General features: G+C 46.1%; 1 protein-coding gene across 7 annotated transcripts in view; it reads right to left on the bottom strand.

Annotated features, from left to right (window-relative positions):
- Window positions 1-15,391, bottom strand: part of SCAF8 (SR-related CTD associated factor 8) — a 222,746-nt gene that overhangs the window by 67,792 nt on the left and 139,563 nt on the right. For 2 of the 7 annotated variants that reach the window (XR_001177199.2, XM_004778196.3), the window contains one exon: window positions 4,515-5,627. The exons of the other annotated variants lie outside the window; for them this stretch is intronic. The gene's annotated coding sequence lies outside the window, so the exon portion shown is untranslated. Of the gene's footprint in view, window positions 1-4,514; window positions 5,628-15,391 lie in introns of those variants that run through there. 7 annotated transcript variants of the gene reach the window in all.

The following is a 15,391-nucleotide window of genomic DNA, read 5'->3' on the forward strand; positions in this document are numbered from 1 at the left end:
TTAGAGCTGATGGCTCTTTCTGCTTCAGATAATGATACAAGCCAATGAGGCACAACATCCATAATTCACTGGTGTTCTATCAGTTTTGTTTTCCTCTTTTGTATTTCACATTACTATATCTAAGCATCATATAACTAGACCAGAAACACCGAGTCAACCCTCCTGCTAGAGTTCATTGCTTTACTGTTATAAGGTTCTAGGGAAACCTACCTTGTTGTTTGGGAACAGCTAAGATGAACCCAGGAAATTCAAACTCACTTCGGAAAAAATGTGGGCCAAGCATAACTTTCTAGTTATTTCTTCCCACTCTTACTATAGCCTATCCTTGTTCCATTAACTGTCATTTTTTAAATACAAGAAACTCACAAGAAACTCTGAATTCTATTGGTTCGATAGTAGAAATAGCGTCTGGTGTTCTATTTATAATTTCCCAAAGACTGCGAGAGAGCTAGGATGTGCTTGAGGGTAGTTTGAGGTTTTCTTTCCGCTCACTACATTTGAAGCTTGTCACCTCTCATGCTGATTTCACTGCAGGATTCACGGATGGTGGTGCTTGCTTCCTCGATCTTATTTACTCCATCTTATTCAGAAAAAGAGGGGTCCTGCTTAGAATCTGCTGGGAGGAATGCCCACTGAGAACATATTTGTGAAATCTTGCCCCAAGGTTGTTGCTAGGACACTGAAAATCAGCTAAGTCCTTGGAAATACTATCCCTTTGCATAGGAGTGGTCCATGACTGTACGTAAATATAATCCTAAAATTCTGAAAACCAAATAAGTGATAAATTTGTTACTGGCTAGAAAATGGCAGAAAAGAGAAACAGAACTGTTTTCTTTTTTTCTGTAGTGGAAATTTGAGCTAAAGAACTCATCCTTTTTAGGCAAACATGTGGTTTCTATCTGCCTGTGGGAGCTCCTCTGCGTTCCTCCTCTGTTTAATGTATGACACACATCTGCCTTCCTTTTCAGCATGCAGATCGTGATGATATACACGGGCATCATTTAACTCCCGGCCCCGCCCGTGATCTCCACACAGCACCCAGCATCTACAAAGGACCAAATAAGTATGTGTTGGATGCACGAAGGAATATTGGTATTTGAAGACAAAAGCACAACATTCTAATAGAAAGCCAGACTCGTGGGCTGGGGTCAGAGGGCGTGAAAGAGATGGGGCCTTGGCTGTGGCCAGGCCTCCCACACAAAGATGCGAGGGCCTTGACCTGGGGCTGCAGGTCCCCTTCTGGGCGGGAGCTCCCTGGGCTCCTGCAGCCGAAGCCCAGGCTGGCCTCTCCTTCCCCTCGGTCTCCCCGGCTGGCCCCGTCCTTGGAAGTTATGCTTCTCCGTGACCCGAGTGGACTCTGGTCACCCTTCTATGAGGGCCTCTAGTCCCACGAAGTGTGCGCATGTCTGTGTGCTTATGTCTACACAGACAAAACAAAACTCTTATAACATGGACATTTCTGGCAAAAATGACTTCCTTTTCTTCATCTCTTTTTCCTTTTTTTGTCAGTAGTAAAAGGATGGGAATGATGTCATGAGAGAGGGAAGTGCCAGTGGATATGTTAGCTGTGGCTCTTTACTCAACTTGCTTGACATGGAGGGCACGGACTTTTAAATATGAAGGTAACTCTTCAGGAAGCACCCTTTAAGATCATATAAATAAGAATTTGGTTCAGTCTTCATAAGAAATTTTTTATTTTAAAAATCTTCTGGGGGTGCCTGGGTGGCTCAGTGGGTTAAGCTGCTGCCTTCGGCTCAGGTCATGATCTCAGGGTCCTGGGATCGAGCCCCGCATCGGGCCCTTTGCTCAGCAGGGAGCCTGCTTCCCTCTCTCTCTCTGCCTGCCTCTCTGCCTACTTGTGATCTCTGTCTGTCAAATAAATAAATAAAATCTTTAAAAAAAAAATCTTCTGAATAGCAATTACTTCCATTCACTAGCAGGCCTGCCTTCATCCATGACCACCCAGGCAAAGTTTACAAAAGGTGCCTTCAAGTTCCTTCTCAACTGGGTATACTGATAGTCTCAGCCATCTGAAAGCCACAGGCATTTCTAGAACTATGGGTCCTTTGGTGGATTTTTTTTTTTTTTAAAGATTTTATTTATTTATTTGACAGAGAGAAATCACAAGTAGACGGAGAGGCAGGCAGAGAGAGAGAGGAAGGGAAGCAGGCTCCCTGCTGAGCAGAGAGCCCGATGCGGGACTCGATCCCAGGATCCCGAGATCATGACCCGAGCCGAAGGCAGCGGCTTAACCCACTGAGCCACCCAGGCGCCCCAAGAACTATGGGTCCTTTGGTGGATTTTAAAATTTGTATTAATATTGTATCTAATATCCTTTTAGAAAATATATTTGAGCACAGTGCCTGAGCTTGTATATAAAAAAAAAGTTCAGTTAATATCATGTGTCTATATTTTCTGCTACTTTATAATCTTCTTTCTCAAGCTGTCTCTAATAAAAGTTATTTGATGTTTGTATATTTTTGGATTAAAAAATAATTTATTTTTGCAGTAACACAAGAATGTGTGAAAATGAGCTTTATTTCCTTAAAGCCCACAGATAACGTCTTTGTTTATGAGATTTAAAAAAAATGCTTTGGGGAGGGCGGGTGCCTGGGTGGTTCATTCGGTTCAGTGTCTGCCTTCAGCTTGGGTCATGATCTCAGGGTCCTGGGATCGAGCCCCGAGTCCAGCTTCCTGCTCAGTGGGGAGTCTGCTCCCTCTCCCTCTGCTCTCTCTCTCAAATAAATACATAAAACTTTTAAAAAGTGCTTTGAAAGAGATTTGTATCTCAGAGAAGAAATAAGAGAAATAAACATAGGGTTTCTCACAGATACTAGAAGTTACAGGGATTATCTATCTATAGAACAATAAGTAGGTCACGGTGATGCCAGCCACAAGATACTGGAATATTCCCCAATTTAAAAAATTGGATCAAGAAACAGTGGATTTAGGAAAATTACTAATAATGAATGGGAAGAGGCTTTCTTCTAAAGCATCAAACTCGACCACTTTCTTAACTGCTTGTATGCTTAAATCATCTAACACACAAATTGCTTTTGATAAAAGGAATCTTCTATGTGCGATTCCAGAGCAGAGAGCATCCTGAAGCAGATGTTTCAGGTTTTGTTTTTTCCTCTCTGAAGAATTTATTAACTGCGAAGGAATTGCTTGAGACCATCTCATTTGAATGAGCTCTTGGTATTAGAATTCAAGGGAGAGGCTGGCATTTACTTATAAACCAAACAACCCACACCGACGATTCTTTCTAATTGTGTAAACACCAAATAGTTTGCCAAGTCACCTAATACTATTTAAAAATCTAGCTGGATACAGACATCCATATGTACATGAAAGCGTTCCTTTGCTGCAGACAGAAAGGAGGGAGGGAGGGTGGACTATTCAATATTCACGCTCATTCACAAAGAGCGCTTTGCCCAGATGTTCAGGCAGAGGGTGATAGAGAGACTTTAGAAAAGAGAATTCATCCAGGGAACAAAACCATCAGCCTCTGTCCTTATTAAGGCACCTCCTGGGAGTTTAGAAGGATTGGCTTGGTCGGACGGACACCTCCGGCTGAGAGCAAGGACTGTGCGTGACCTCAGTTCTGAATCTGATCCTAATCTTAAGTTTGTTCACTCTTCTACTTTTTCTTCTCCTGCCCCATCCACACAGAAGACCCCTGGAACCTCCTGTTGGCTTGCCTTTTTTCTCTAATTTAAGAATTCCAAAATAATTTGCTTATAGATGCACAGATTCATTCCAAAATCATTTGCTTATAGATGCACAGATTTATTGGCCAAAAGGAACCCCCAAATCCATGCTGTTCCTTTGGCTGGGGGGGGGGTCAGGGGGTTGGGAGCAGGGAGCGAGCTGAACGGCACATCTGCCAGTTGCAGCTTAACTTACAAATCATAGAAGGAAAGGGACCTTTTCTTATTTCCCCATCAAATTTAGTGCCAAGCAAGGTCTGAAATTTCTGAATAGGCTCACAGGTTTATATTTCTTTGGAGTTTTAAAGTTTCATACTAGAATATTGTGGAATACACAAAAATATACTCCAAAACCCCGGCAGAGAGTCAAACAAAAAAGCGTGTAGCTGTGGCTAAATTACCCATAGCCTTCTCCAATTTACAACTTATGTACTAGAAAATAGAATCAAAATAAGTTGTAATGCTATGATATTCCATTTAACAGGAAATACAGTAGAGTCAGAAACGGGAGAGCGTGAAGGTGTAATATTTCTGGGGAGGAAACTGTCTTTGATCCACGTGGTAGAATGCATAATCGAAAGGCCCTTGGCCCTCGTAAAGAGCTCAGCCTTTCCACAAACAACAAAGGCTGGTTGTGCAGATCCAGACATCGGCAGCCATTCAGGGCAAGAGACTGGAAGACCCAAACCATGTATGCGGCTCTGTCTAGATCCAGGGCCACAGAAACGGCTTGGCCACGAGGCAGAGACGAAGCACGGAAGACACGCTGAGCTCCAACACCAAGTAAATGACTAACGACCCAAATTAGTTTCAGTTTTTATTATGAATTCCAAAGTGACAGCATTCTGTGAAGGTGTCAGTTTCTCACTGATACGATTTCGAGAGACCACAGACTACTGCATTCCAAGTACTTTAATTTGTGACAGAGCCAAAACAAAGAATGATAAAAAATATTCTTTGAGGTGTCAAGAGTGCTCTTTTTTGCGTTTTTGCCATAATTTTGTTCTGTTTTCCCTGCAGGTCTCGTGAACACTGATAATTTCCAAAACACAAAATCCTGGTCTGGATACTTGCAGCAAACTTTATAATCTCTGCCTGAACAGGAAGCTAATAAGAAATGTACTTATAAAGTATGTGCACAAGACAATGTAATATGCCCGCTCATTGTCATTTCCTTCCTCTCCCACTAGGCTTCTCATCTACCACCTGGGTACCTGCCGTTTGTAATTAACAGGACACTGAAGGCTGGAACGAAATACCCGGAAGGCTATCTTGAACCCTGGATTTTCTCAAAGCTGCATTGTCTTTTCAACAAAAGCTCAAGACTTTCAATGTCTGAGAGGTCCAAGGAGATGACTCATGATGGATCAAAGTCACCAGTCAAGAACTACAGTCTATGCGTGTTGTGTTCAAGAAAAAAAGCCGTGGTTTACTAAAGCTATGGTTCTAATAATCTGTAGTTCCAACACAGTGTGACTGTTTCCCCCTCCGCAGGGTTTCCTCGCCATCTGCCCTTTCCATCACTGGAACTGGATGATGGAGTTTGTCGCCATTTACATTCCAATCAGCTCGGGTCCTGCGGAAGTGCATATCTCTTACAGATGTGATACTGTTCCTCTGAGTGCATCCTCAAAAAGAACAATTATGAACTGGAAACTCATAGAGTTTGTGTTTAAAATTTATAAAATTAAACCTGCTCCAACAGGTAATACAGGGAGGCATGCTCGCAACCTCTGGATTCAATCAGAGACAGTGCCTGAGAGCACAGAGCCTTCTTAATAGGTAACGGCGGGTTCCTTTTAACGCTTCCTTAAACAAGATCCGGTGTGCTGCACATTAGAACTTTGAAGCACGTCTCATTTATTTCTACAAGGCTTGGGACACAGGAAGCTGCCAGACCTTCATTCGTCACCTTGCCTGTTGACAAAAGGAACAATAACTGGTCATCACCGGTCAACGGAATAAGTTTTCCTAGTTTTTTTTTTTTTTTCCTCCCCAAGATAATTCCTAAAGAAGAGATGGTGTCCATGCAACAGCAAATGTTTCAATGTTTGATGAATTTCTGTGCCCTAAAATCCCGTGTCTTCTTCCAGCACAGCGGGAAGAACCAGAGTATGCGGTGTTCATCTCTCTCCCAGGGCTGGAATTATTCAGGAGAGACCCCTGTCTTGGAAGTCAGCATGCCCAGGCTTCAGATATGATCCCACCAGGGGCTAACAACATCACCTAACACTTCTGGTTCTTCGTTCCTTTGCCTACAGACTGAGAAGCCCTCAGTGGATGAGTTCTAAAATGAAGCCCAATCCAACCACCCTCATGGCTCCATGGGGTCCTGCCTCCATGGCTCTACACAGAGCACAGCCAGGTGTAACCATTCCAGTCCTTGGCAATGGTGAGGCTTCCAAAATACCCAGACCTGGTCTGCTCTGGTCCTAAGGTTCTGCTTGGAGTTTTGAACTAGGTGAATGTTCAGAGAAGCGGCAAAATATCTGTTAGCATAGGAAGTCAATTAAAATCTCGAGTGAGGATGTGATCAAGCTGTATGGGTGCAAACTTCTGAAGATACACATTTCCACATCTTCTGCTGTCTTAAGATCTAAGAAGTGTCTTTGGTGGGGGAGGGGGAGGTACATGCTGGTTTTCTTAAATTAAGAAATAATGGTATCAAAGATGGAGAACATACTAGAAAAGGAGAGGAGCGCGGACGCCTTCTGTAAGAACATACCATACAGCCACAACTTTCTTTCAACTAGCTGGACACAGGGAAGTAGTGCGAACTAGTAACTTGGCCACCGCACACATTGTAGAGGTGAGCTCTGGACTCCGGAAGTCTGGCCCGAAGCCCATGCTTTCCAACATGATGCCAAATTACCTCACCATACCTCATTCAAACCATAATGAATTGAAGAGTTTAATGGGACTTTCACAGATGCCACAGGTACAACCAGGAATTAGGTTGAATATTTGGAAATTTTGGGCAACTGGTTCCCATTAGTTACAAAATGATCAGTTTCAGCAACTGAGAAACTATATGTAGTCATTTTGACTTGATCTTTATGCCTCTGTGGCTAACCTAGATATGCCAAAACAACTGTTTATTTATATAATATATTATTTATTTCTGAGGGCATCCCGGCTGTGACGTGTGGTAAGAAAAATGCGGACTAAGTTTTTCATCTTTCTACCGTGTGGGTGGCATAAGGAGACACACGGCTCTGAAATGTGTGAACGAGCCACACACAAAAAACGGGCACCAAATGTCTTCTACGACTGAGGATTACTCTAAGTGTCTTACTAATGTGTTTATCCCTTCAAACGCTGAATTACACTCTATTCAAGAGAAAACAACAATGAAAATAAGCTCATCTTCACTATCAGCAGCTGCAACCCAAAAGTAACAAGAGCTGTTTCCCTAAATCTGGATGCGATGTGCCAGGTTGTAAGAGGACAGCGTTGATGTCCAGAGCAAATCAGCATCTGTGTGGTCAAACACATCTGTGTTGCCCAAGACCACACTGGGGAACAAAACGAAAAAGACACAAATTTACTTAAAGTATAAGGTGGGGACGTTTGAGAGTGATCGAACGCATGCACATACACACCAACGCAGACTCCATTTCTGTGGGTTTTGTTGCCAAGTAAGAGGATAGTTCTGTCTTGACAAATAAACTTGAAATAAGCAAACAGTACATCTTTTATGGAATTCTGTCAAGTATTTTGACGCCTGTGCGTTTTGGGGAGGCGGATATCTGAAGCACCCGGCGGACTTGCTATCAGAGCATGGAAAACGACCCACCATTGAAAAAGGTGGGCATTCAAAAGGGACCCTCTGCTACTCGTGCAGGAACAATTCAGGGGTGGGGGAAATGGTCCCAGAGCTTCTGTTTGGAGTCTGCCTTCCTAGCAAAGTGCCCCACATTTCTGAACGCTCTGGCTCTGATAAGGGGGCCCCAGTCTACAGCAGTGGAGATCTGAGCGCTCAGGTGACCTGCCCAATGTCACCTGGGAATGCGAGTGGCCGAGCCAACAAGCGGGAACGGGAACCAGGTCCCGAGTCCCTGGCCAGGGCTGGCTCTTCTCCACGCGGTGTCTCTGGCTAATAACACTGACTATCAATGAATTTGTTATTTGTTATGAAGATTCAGTTCTTCTGCCGAGTTTCGTTGCTACCATCAGCCCTCGCCGATTAAGGGGCTTGTGAAGCCTGTCTCGCAGAACAGATCCAGCCGCCTCCACGACGAAACTGAGGTCTGAACAAGAGACTTGTCCTGTGTCATGTGGCAAAGAGCCATGCGGGGGGGGGAGGGGGAGGGGTGGTCCAGAGCCATGCTGGCTTGGATGCCTCCGCTTGGGCTCTTTCCATGCGCCGTGTGGGCCGTTCCGGTGTGTTCTGGACCACGCGGCCCCAGGGTCTGGACGGGCCATGGAGCTCTGTCTTCAGGTGCAGAGCCCAACACAAGCTGCTCATTCTGAAGCCTCGTCACAAAAAAAGGACACCCAGCGGCTCTGTAGTCCGCGGCTGCGGCTGAGCAGACACTCCTCATGGGGAGCCTGCTCCCAACTCCTTCGAGAGCCGGCTCAGACCATTTGCAGCTACCAGTGGGCTTCACTTTCCTCCTTAATAATGACTATAGGGGCGCCTGGGTGGCTCAGTGGCTTAAAGCCTCTGCCTTCAGCTTGGGTCATGATCTCAGGGTCCTGGGATCCAGTCCCACATCGGGCTCTCTGCTCAGCAGGGAGCCTGCTTCCTCCACCCCCTCTGCCTGCCTCTCTGTCTACTTGTGATCTCTCTCTCTGTGTCAAATAAATAAATAAAATCTTTTTTAAAAAAATGGCTATAATTTCATAGTAAAGAGCAGGAGGCCAAAACCCCCACTTGTCAACGACAACATGGCACAAAACACGACTTTTCTTTTAAATAAACTGAGACACGGTAGTGTCTGGAGGTGAATAATAGTGGAAGGCGATTGGTAAAGTTCTAGAACCAGTTTTCTGCAGCTCAAGTTGCCATTAATGATGTATTTGCTGCAACTTAATTTTGAACTGCAGTCATTGTTTTATAAAACGGGCATAATTAAGGCAAACGGACACGGAGGTGTCCTTCTCCAGCCGTAATTGACTGGCGAGGGGCAGCGGCTGCTGGTTCCTGGTAACTTACAGACGCACCTCCCTGAGTCAACGCACACAGCCCTGCAAAGCAGAGTTTCATTAATCCCATGTGGCAAACCAGAAAACAGGTTCAAAGAGGTTAAGTGACCAAAGTGGCACAAGGTGGCAGAGCTGCACTTCAAGCAAAACGTGCCGATCCCAAGCGTCTTGTGCCTTCCCTCTGACAGGCTGCTTCCCCCCAGATATGTCTGGGCTACCAGACATGCAAGTGACCACCCCGTATTGTGACGCACATCTGGGACTGCTGAGGAGGGGCCATCGGTGACCAGGACAGCAGGGGGAGGCCACCTGCTCCCAGAACAGCTGTACCCTTTCTTACTTGCAGAAGCCCTGCTCTAGACAGAGTGGCCAGGTCTCCAGGTCTGTCATAAAGAGGCAGAAGAGGGAAGGAGTAGGGACGAGGCAGAGGGTCTCCTCAGAGAAGCCGCCACAGGCAGGCGAGCTGCATGAAGAAACGGAAATGAACTCAACTTCTATTACAACGTAAAGGCTTTGTGGTCTATTTTGCATTTTACCCGCTTCAAGTAAATGCCTTCTGATTTCCAAGTGACCCATCAGCAGGCTGGAAACTGCCGAAAGCCTCAAGGATCGTTTCTAAATTACAGTTGAGAAAGAGAATCTAGGGAGAGGCTCTGACCCCTTTTTAATTAATTAAATTAATTAATTGCCTTCATTTCTTCCGCAGCAAAACTCTCATCAGAGCTGCGAGGAATCAGCAAAGCTGACCGACCAGAATCCACTGCCCTCATCTGTCTCTCCGGTTCTCCCCGAAAGGTGGAGGCGTGGGATTACGGAGTCCGCCTCAGAAAGCCTGCCCAGAGAGTGATCTGTTCCTGCACGAATCCTTTGGATTCATCACCAATGGGCTAACCGAGGTGGTGTGCAACAACATCAAGAAAACCCATGTCCTTGCACACAGACTTTCAGATCCACGCCCCAACCAGTCTGCCCTGCCACGTCGGAAGGAAAGTGCCAGAGCTATTCATGGATACCAGACCCCAATCTGCCTCGTCCAGCTGATCCGTCTGGCCAGCCCATATGGGAGCCGGATGGCTGGCACAGATCTGAAAGTATCAGTGTGTGCAGACATGTTCTAACATCACTGGCTAATGTTTCATTGTTCTGTAGTTAAAAACCTATTTAAAATGTGTGGAGTGATGTCCCATTAGGTTAGAGCAGTACGAAGTCAACTCTTTCCAAGTACCAAGTGTAAGAATAATTAAAATAAAATAAAAGCAATTATTCCCTATTAGGGAAGTTTATCTCTACGATGAGGGACTCAGGGCTCCTTCATTAAACCGAGATCGCGTTTTCTTTCCTATCATACCCACCCACATATTGTGCACCTAGTGTTTGTGCATACATAATCCCAACATAACAGAACGGTCATATTAGTGCTAAAACAGACCTAAGGGATCGCGGGGCACAAAATTCTCATTCTAAACTTTAAAATAAACGGAAGTTCAGATGTGTCCCATTTGCCCAAGGGCACACAAAGAATGGAAATCTAGATGACAATCTGATCTCTTGTCCAACAAAATACTGTCTGTCCTAGAACGTTCCTCTTTCATTTAATTCAAATATCTCAGATATTATATCCTGGAAAGTTATGCCGTTTGGCATGAATGAGCCAAACAGAACATGACTTTTGAATGACACGAAGACAACAGACTTCCGGACCATCACAGACTGGGCTGTTTCCATAGGCGGTGAAGTCCGGTCTCCTGTGAACCAGCGGACAGGTGTAGACACGGGATGTGGCAGAACCCTCCCAGGGAGCTCGTCTATGGGAGACACAGTTCAGCACACTGGTTAAAGGGTGCACCCCGGAACTGACTCGGCAGGCAATCCTTGGGGGACTATAGCATCCACGACTGTAAAATGGGGATCAGTACCCACCAGCGAGGCTAACTGGAGGGATTAAGTGAGGCGCTGTGTGCAGAGTGTCCATCACACAGGAGGCAGGAAGGATATGGATTCTTCCCTGTCACCCAGGTTCTCAGGGAGCCCTGGCGACAGAAGGCAGAGCACTGATGCTCAGCCACTCTTCAGTTACAGGCGCGAGGCTGAAGGTCTCCATTCCCCCGGCCCGGTACGCTAGTCCCTCTCTTGTCCACCTTGAGATTGCTCAGTCAGCCACCGAAGACACTGTACGCAACAGCCGCCTTGTCTGCAAGGCCTTCTCAGGGGCGAGGGCCCAGTCACCGGCCTCCCTTGGTCCGTACGCCTTGGGAGAGCTCAGCTGCCAGCAGCATCTTCCTCCTATCCTTGACGCTGAGCTCCTCTGTGACCAACGGAGCCTCTCACCTTCCTCGGGGATCAGGCCTCACCATTATGGGGCCCGGACCCTCCCCTTCACGCCACCCCAGCAGCCAGCCTGCTCTCCTCCTTCCTCCTGCCTTCTCAGTGTCCTCTCTCTGGGCAGTTCCTATTTACAGGAGAGAATCACTGCAAGTAACTAGGAATCAGTGTGCATTTTCTTTTTTTTAATAGGTTTCACGCCCATCGTGGAGCCCAACACAGGGCTTGAACTTACATCCCTGAGTACGCCTATATTTAAAAAAAATAAATAAATAAAATTCAGTGTATGCCCTTACTGAGCTAAAAGGAAAACAAAGGATCTCTGTTAACAATTCACATATGACCTGATAAGTCTTCACTTGGACACCCTGAAGCTTTGAACTTGGGTGGAGGCTGCGGAGAAGAGCAGAAGCAGAAAGCAAGAGGAAAAGAGCAAGTTATCAAAGGCACCATTCTATACCCTTAAGATAGGCTCCCACGTTTGCAGGATGGGAAAGCAGACAGCAGGCTCCATGCAATCCAAGGCAAGGCCTGTCTCTGCTGTTGTCGGAGCCCCACTGCTTGGCACGGGGCTTCTCAACGGCTCCTCAGCGAAGGGCAGGAGGAATGGGAGTGACATAAGCTGAGTGCCGTCCCGGAAGTCGAACAGCCTACTTGCTGCACCTCCAATCGCCCAGACCTTCTGGAGTAAGAAACAGGCCTGTGACACCTGTTCCTTTGGCAGGAGAATCATCTCAACGGCACGGAGGCTTAGGCTCCAGGCTGGTGCTAAATACGAATGAATGTTACGTGGGAGCTTGCTTTGGACAGCTCTCCTTCTAGCTCAAAGGTTAACAGGTTTGCCTTTGCGTTTCCAAGAACAGACACTGGAAGATCAATGAGGGGCAGATCCCAGGATCTACTGCCCTGGATTTTAATTTGGCACATACAAATGGTCACCGGTAGGATGTACTTTTTCCTCCACTAGGAGGCTGGAGCAAAAACTACTAATACTTATTTAGTAAACTTGAACCTATCAAATAACAAATTTTTAATACGTTTCAACGTTAGGGACTCCTGGGTGGCTCTGTGGTTAAGCGTCTGCCTTTGGGTCAGGTCAGGATCCCACAGTCCTGGGATTGAGTCCCATTGGGATCCTGCTGAGCAGGAAGCCTGCTTCTCCCTCCCCCTGCTTGTGCACTCTCTCTCTCTCTTTTTTGGACAAATAAATAAAATTCTTAAAAAAAAAAAAAAGACTTAAAAGTTAACTTATAAGACTTTTAATATTTTGTATAGGCATGCCACCTTCATGCATAAAGTAAACTCTAGAAATCTAGGACAGTGATTCAATTTCATTTTTAGAGTACTAGAAAAACTTGGTATTTAAGGAAATCATATTGTAGGGGTACCTGGGTGGCTCAGTCAGTTAATCGTCTGCCTTCGGCTCAGGTCACGATTCCAGGGTCCTGGGATCGAGCCCCACAAGGGCTTCCTGCTCAGTAAAGAGTTTGTTTCTCTCTCTCTGTTTCCCTCTGTCCCTCCCCACTGCTCATTCTCTCTCTCTTAAACAAATAAACAAAATCTTTTTTAAAAGAAATCCTATCATAATCTTTTTCACAAGACAAAGGAACCTTTTGAAAAGTGAACAATCATCCATTTTTTTTTTAAATTTCAATTTTCATATATCAGTTTGCTTAAAGCAAATTCAATCTGGTGTCCTCAGCTGTCACCACAACTGAATTGGAGAGACTATATGGCCACCCAGTTGAGCAGATGCTTTTTCCTTTTCTTCCTTTTCTTTCTTTTTTTTTTTTTTTTTTAATAGCTGCAGAAACTAATTTGCAAACTGAATTAGTGGCAAGGAATTGACATGACTTAGTCAAGGAACTGACAAGCCACTCACTTTTCTTGGATGCCAGAAAATGCAACCCCAGGAAAGGTGACCACTGGAGTTTCTTAGGCCATCGAGCCCTGAAAGAGCAAGGCCCCAGGGCTGGAGGGACAGATGGCAGGAAAAGTAAGTGCAGAGACCCCGCCTGCCACATTCACGGGCTGCCCCTTGGAGCAGTTGTGGCTGCATCCGATCTCTCTTTTCTAGGTCTACGCTTTACCTCCTTATCTAGAATAAATAGTTAAAATCAGGAATTTGCTGTTTAAAGGAGCCACCAGAAGGTTGCCTGAGTGAAACTGAAAGGAAAAAGAAGGGAGAGAGACTAGGATCCTTCATGTGCATCTGGAAAGGCATAACCAGGAAATGGATTCATGCCTGTTTGGTAAATTATCCGAGTTGCGTGTGTCTGTCTCCATACTGCGGTCTTTCTCTCGTGTGCACATAAGATAACTAGGATGGACTCTGGGGTACCTCGGGGGGGTCAGTCAGCGAGGCATCTGGCTCTTGGCTGCAGCTCGGGTCACGTTCTCGCAGTGGCGAGATCGAACCCTGCCTCCGGCTCTGCGCTCAGTGGGAGTCCGCTGGAGATTCCCTCTCCCTCCCCCTTTGCCCCTTGTAGCTTGCGCACTGGCTCGCTCTCTCTAAATTAAACAAAACTTGAAGCAACAACAAACTAAGGTGGGCACCAGGGCCCCACGTCCACACAACAAGCACAGTGCGACAGCAGCAAATGCAACAAGTGGGGTCGTCTTTACCTAGACCGTAGCGCAGAGAGGACCAGCTTTTCCACAGAAAACATCTGCCATCAGCCTGGGCTTTAACCGAGGCCCCCCCCCGCCGGGCACCCTGAGTAGTAACTCTGACATCAGGGAGAAACACTACACCTGAATTGTTTGTCTTTTTAAACAGGAGAATGGCTTTCAGGAAGACACAGTGTCTTACTTAACAAGCTCACAGAGAACTCCGAACACGACCCACGACCCACGTGAGTGAACCACCAGGCGACTCTCTTTTTCTACAAGCAGCACAGTGTCAGGCACGTCTATCTTGGGCAAATGTAAAAGCACAGAATAGAATGGGCTACGACTTAAAAAAAAAAAAATATGGATTGCGACTGCCTTCTGCTGTCCTGTTTCTCAGGAGCACTGACCAGGAATTGGGATAAGAAAATCTCTTCATCCGCACTGTTCGAGGGCTGACATGTACCGAGCCTGTTTCCCGCCCAGAATTCCCTCACATGCTCACGGGGTGATAGGGCATGGAACATCCCAGAACACATCTCAGACCTCGCTTGGCCTGTGGCACCTGCATCCCATCCAGCTGTCCAGGCTCCTGGGCCTTTTCACAGAAGACCTTCAACATCAGAGAAAGGTCCTTCTCAAATGTTACCAGACCCCCAAATTACAAATCCCATGACAGTATGCAACTTGCCCCTAAAACACGTCTGTGATAATGAGTAGAAAAAGGCCAGGTGGAGACCCAGATGTGGAGGGGGTCACGTGGGCCACAGCTGACCAGCAAAGTGACACATAACTGCCCATTTGCCTTGCAGTGAAGGTTAATTCACATCTGTGCCTTAGCAGAATTACAGCTTGTCACATGCCATGCGTCGGCTTGGAACAGCTAACGTCATACACATTAGGGCCGGAACGCTAAAAGGCGTAAGCATTAGTTCATCATCAGTTTCCTAGTTCCAAGCCGTTAAGCGCCCAACATGTCAGACACACAAATGCCGAGGAGCTTAGGCAGAAAAGCCAGCCACCCAGTCCCCTGGAAGACCCTGCATGGCCCTACCTCACAGATCCTGGCATACACTTTGAAAGCCACTGATCTAGCATACATACAACTTCTGTTTGGACAGACTTGTCCTACAGTGGTTTTAAGCAGTTGTGATGAGTCAGGTCCAGTGAGGGACCACCAAGGCAGCCTCACTCGGACCCATGCAGGCACTCCTGGGCAGTCCCTGCACGGAAACTCCTTGCGTAGGAACTCAGGGGCTATTTTCTTCATTGATACCTAATGCTCTTTGTTTGGGATCGTATTTTGGAAAATGGAACCCTCTCTGAAATTACAATGTGTACAAAAGGAAAGCTTGATCCACTTTATAAATACGAATTCGAGAGGAAGTCACCTCTTGCATCTGGTGTTAGGTGTTCTAAAAATGTCAGGAACAAAAGTGATTCTAAATAGTTTCTTGTCTAAATCTCTCCCTCTTTCCTCCCCATGATATATATACTGAGAAATAGGACCCCCCGCCCAAAACCCCTCTCAGTTGTTTGTACATTATCATTTGTACAGGATTGGTAAGTTAGCTGTTAAAGTAGACAGACTCCTTGGGGTC

Source organism: Mustela putorius, unplaced genomic scaffold, assembly GCF_011764305.1.
Source record: "Mustela putorius furo isolate JIRA1106 unplaced genomic scaffold, ASM1176430v1.1 tig00000450_pilon_pilon_pilon, whole genome shotgun sequence".
Classification (NCBI taxonomy): domain Eukaryota; kingdom Metazoa; phylum Chordata; class Mammalia; order Carnivora; family Mustelidae; genus Mustela; species Mustela putorius.